A 5,630-nucleotide genomic window follows, 5' to 3' on the forward strand; every position below is an offset into this window, starting at 1 on the left:
CATCATTCCATAGAAATCTTGGATATCCTTGTTTCATCACCAACTTGTGTGAACACACAACAAGGAATAATTTCAAAGATGACAAAGTCACCAAAACTGTCTCTTAAAAAATTATCAATCAAATGAGCAAGACTAGAGTAGGAAAGGGAACCAGTTTCTCAAATGATGAAATTTATAGGAATGGAGATCTATTGTTTCATATTTTATGTCTTGGAAGACAGTTAGACTGTATTCAGAAACAGTAGCATTTGCCTCTCGTAATGATCCGGAAACTCTTAAAGGAATTCTAGAGATCAATAATGAGTTTCTGAGAGGTGAAAAGGACCAAAACTCTGAAAAAGATCTGAAGAGAAAACAAATGAAGATTAATATTTGTCTTCAAAAGAAAAATAGACATTAGTTTTTGATCATTTCAATAAAGTCTATTTTGAATAAAACTATCTATTATTTATGAATAAAATTATTAGTTTATAATTTTTCTTGTGACAGTTTTCGATTACATAGCATGTGCTTGAATGCTTTATATTATTGCTATGTATGTTATGAGATGTTTGATTTCGGTTTTCATAACCTTGATATTTGATCTCATATTGTGTGAACCCTTATGGTTTGGGTGACTTTTTGGTTTAGCAGGATTAAGTTCTAGCCCATGTTGGTAGGCTTTATCAAAGGATCACAAGGGGTTACGATTGAAACTAATATGTGAAAAAGTCACAATATGTTGAATTTTTTGGTTTAGCATAAACGGTTTCCACTTTTGCATCACATTAGTTAAAACCAATTTTCAACCTTTCTCTGGTAAAGGTTGGTCCTTGTTGTTGTTCTTTTGTTTTGCAAGAGGATGACAACACAACGGGGGAGAGTTTTAATGTGAACTTGCGCTTAATGACATATCTTTCTGGGGTGAAGAGGAGGAGGAACTTGAGGTAACGAATTTGTTAGTTAATCGTTTTCCTGTTTAAGAAAAGCCTGATTTTATTGCATATATTTATTGCTTTTGCTTAACAAAATTTCGGTACAATTGATGTTTATTCCATTATTTGTGCATGGATGTATGTGTGTGATTCAATTGTTTCCGGTTAAGAAAAACTATTGTTATCTTGCTTTATTGTTTGGTATCAATTTTTTAGGCTTACGAAATTACGGTGCAATTACGGTACTATAATGTTTATGTTTGTTTCAATTGCTTCCGGTTGAGGTAAATAATTATGCAAGTTGATTTATTTGGTTTCTATGAATTGTTTATGGCTTAACAAAAAGGGTTTTCGGGATCAATTGTTTCGTCCAATTGGATTCTGAATAAGAGAAACTAAGTTATTTCTGATCTTAGTAGACTTATCAAAGTGGAGGTTTCGGTTATTCAAGTCTAATCGAATGCCTTAACAAGAAATGCTAGTTAACTAACCTAGTACTTGTCTTGTTTAAAAGTGAAAGGTCTAAGTTATTATTTGAATAATTAGAACCTGATGAGAAAAATAGAGTTAATTCTGATCTTTATTTTGGTCTTATCGAATAAGCGATTGTATTTGTGAAATCAGTTTAGCAAAAGAACTAAGGTGTTTAGTCGATTATTGATTTGCTAAACTATTAGGGAAAATTGCTTCGGGCAATTGTTTCCTTGGTAACATATCAAAACAAAATTACTTTGCAGTTTCGGTTTTGATATTGGTTATCTAAAATGGTGTGTGGAACCCTCGTGATTAACTCTTATAGGTTGCAAGTCTTTTGAGATTTGTAAGATCCTTTCGGTTTATCCTCTATTTGCTCATACCTTTGTCATTTTGTGACAAAAGGGGGAGAAATATATGGAGTAAACAAGTGATTTGGTATCACTAAGGAAAAGACAATGGTGCTTAAACGTTATATCTAACGAAAGAGTAAAGCATAGACTAATGGGGAGTAACATATCATATTGATACTTATAGTTATATGGACTACAAAGAGAATAACAAAGACGTGCGGATAGAAAATCTACCTATCTTACCTTTAGGGGGAATATTAGCTTTGTTATTATAATGTCAACAACGACATTTATGGATTGAATGTATACAATTTATTGTGCTATTGAAACTCAGAATCAAGCGTATGTGTAATGAATTTTTGTAATTTGTTTATCCATATGATGTAAGAGTTTTGTCACTAAAATTGACAAAGGGGGAGATTGTTAGCATAGCTCGGTTGAACCCACCAAGCGTTGGTATGTCAAGTTTGGTTGTCATATTTTAGTGAATCAAAACTCATTTAAAGAGTCGCTTGATTATTTACTAGAGTCAACTTACTGTATGTTAGCAAGAAAGTTACTAGGATATGAGACTTAAAAGTATTACGTGAAGACTTGAAGAAGTAAAGAGCTACAACGACGACATCATCCTTCCACTTGAGGTTAGTAATATTTGACTTGAACTGTTTCATTCCTAACGTATCTTTCAAGTCGTGCATATTGAAAACGTAACTGCGAAGCTGTGAATGATTATACTCTAGTTAGACATAGTATTAAGGAATTACAATACGAAGTATAACGTCTATCTTTTGAACTTCGTATATAAGACATCGACATAATCGTATGAATGCTATTGTGATTATGTGTATGGGTATGGGCGAAGATCTTGTCTAGGAAATAATGTTTTACATTTGTTTAAAGGAAGTAAGTTCATAAACTCGTTTTGTGAATCGAAAGGGAAATCGCTAGGCTTATTGGTATTATTATTCATTGCAAATATTTGGATTGCCAATATGTGTGTTTAGTATAACCACTCATAACTTGTTTATATATCTTGGTAAAACTATTCACAATGCCTGACTTTTGTATTGGTATGACTTTTATTAGTGAAACCGACCTTAAGTAATCACCTGAGATGGTATGATCGATATTTATATTTGGTGTGACCATTCCTAGTCATTAGGTGACCGATCCTAGAACTTGGTTGGGACTAATTACAAGATGTGTAACCGATCCTTGTAGTAGGTTAACAAGTTTTAGTAATTGGTGTGACCGATCCTATAACTTGTGCAACTGAATACAAGTTTATACCATATATATGTGGAAGCCGATCCTAGTACCCAGTCAACCAACTTTTGGTAACTAGAATGACCGATCCTAGTACCCACATGGAGGTAGAACCGAAACTTGTTTTGGTAGAACCGTTAAACCCATGGTTGGTGATTGAATGTTTTTGATCAATCACATAGTTCTTGGAAATCAGATGAACCAATTCTAAACTCGTTTGGAAGTGTGGAAAATCGGTTACAAGATTGTAAATATGAAAAAGGCTTTACAAAGTAAAGATGTCGACATACTTTGAACATGTGCAGTAACTCTTATCTTTTATTATTCAAAGATATTCCTTAATAGATAAAGGAAAGAATCTCGGATCGAAATAAATTTAGAATCTTTTAGTTAAGGCTTTATAGTTTTATATGTTGTTAATGTCCAACAATTAAAATGCATATATTTAGAAAATAAAATTGGTAATGTGCATTTAGTAACTGGAGATTTTCTACTGAGATTTCGGTCAATATTAGGACAGAGCATTTCCAAGAATTATGAAAACCGAATTTGGAAATATATTGCATATCTTGAGAATATTTTCGGTTTTGGAAATTCCTTGGTGTCCAAACTTCCTTGGTATATAAATATTGAAGTTTGCATTTAAAGCAACCTAATCCTCAGAGCCAGCAAAACTACCTAGTTGTGTTGTTACTAGTGGAGCCGTATACTCGAAGAGGAAAGTGCCCTAATTAGGCGAAATCTCTTACAACCACTCGTTTTAAAGACTTCTTTGGGAATGGGAAGCTCTACGAGTACCGTTGATGGGAAAATAGATAATTGCAATTTATTATTAGTTTTCGATTGATTTGATTGACTAACGGTGATCGAATTTTGCTTGCACCTAGTTTGTTTATGCTTTAGAATATTCTCTTATGATATAAGATTCACTCAAACTAGATCGAAGTTTCGATGGGGATCTTTAGACTATTTCTAGATCTAAAGACGTATTGTAATAATCCATTATTAACAGACTTCGTTCTGTGTGTGATTGATCACAAGAGATTCAAGTTGATTGTGTGCAGGTGTTTATTGAAGATCTAAGAAGATTTGAAGACAAAGAAGATTGCTTGTTTGAGCTCATAATCTTTCGTGTGCACAAAACTTGATCCGCTGGGGATCCAACTATAATCGGTTTATCTTTGTGATAATCTTGATTGATTAGTTGAGTAGATCGACAACAATATATTGTCCTTGTGACTAAGAGTATTGATTACAAAATATAGACAATTACTTTGGTAGTTGTATTGAGATAGATATAAGTACCTGACAAAGGAGTTTATTGGGATAAACGGAAGAGCCTTTTGTCAAACTCATATCACTTGTTTGAAAAGATTTTTTACCGAACAGATTTGTTGTTCCTTTACTGTTTGGAATACGAACCAAAGGAATTGTTCCAAGTGCGTGACTAATTACAAGTTGGAGGCGCAGAGATACAGACGGAACTAGGTGAACTATAGGTTTAGTTGCTTGGTCTCAACTATACGAAGTTTGTTTAGATTTTGTACAACGGCTTAATCCTGAGAGTATTCAGTTCTGGACAAGGTCCCGGAGTGTTTCTGAATTTGCGGTTTCCTCGTTAACAAAATCTTGTTGTGTCTTTTACTTTTCTATTTCCTCAATTATAATTGTTTTATTATAATTAGAAGTAAAATACACAAACGTTAATTCCTATTTACTTGATAGCAATCCTATTATGTTTGGTTAAGTCCGAACCTATTATCAAGTAAACATACTTCGTTGTTGTATTGTCTCGATCTTGTATCCATAGTCAATCACACAAGTTATCTTGTTGTCCTATTGTCTCGATCTCATATCCATAGACGATCACACGAGTGTGAACCGATTACTTGTTTTGTCTCGATTCAGTTCATAGACAATCACTTTCAGAGTAAGAACTTATAGGTGGAAAAGTTTTAGATTGAGGTATATTTGGGTACCCTCGTCTTTTCAAAACTGAATTCGCCAACATACCCTGAGTAGAAATTCAGTAAGTTCATATTTCTCTCTTTTTATGTTTGAAACATTCCCAAGTGATATGATCATTTGCGTAGGCAATTTTCAATTGATCCACAAATTAATTCATAGAACTAATATTGTTAAAGACCTTTAAACATCCAATCGTTAAATCATACTTCGAGATTTTCACAAGACAAGCTTGAGTCGAAACATCTTCTTTGTTAATCTACTATAAGCCATACGACATAGTCTCAATAGATAGAATGATGGTACAATGAGTAAAATAGAATAGTTCAGTCTTCACATACCTGATACAGAAGTTCTCCAAATGTCTTTGTCGATATTCAGCCTTCAAAGGTGATCTCTGATACTCAACTACAATTTTAACCTATCCAAAACTTAACTTAGTAGACTAGAAATCAAGATATAGTTTTGATCACCTAATATTGACAACAAGCTTGAGATAGCAAAACTTATGGGTTCAACCGAGCAATGCTCTAACATTGAGTATATGTTGTCCAGTAACTTAGTAGCTATATTTTAGCGTCGACACAAAGGCCTCAACATAGCCTTTCCACGATCATAAAATAATGTAAAAGTTGTTTTAGAGACTTAAATTCTTCAG

This window comes from Papaver somniferum, chromosome 10 (genome assembly GCF_003573695.1).
Source record: "Papaver somniferum cultivar HN1 chromosome 10, ASM357369v1, whole genome shotgun sequence".
NCBI classification, from domain to species: Eukaryota; Viridiplantae; Streptophyta; class Magnoliopsida; order Ranunculales; family Papaveraceae; genus Papaver; species Papaver somniferum.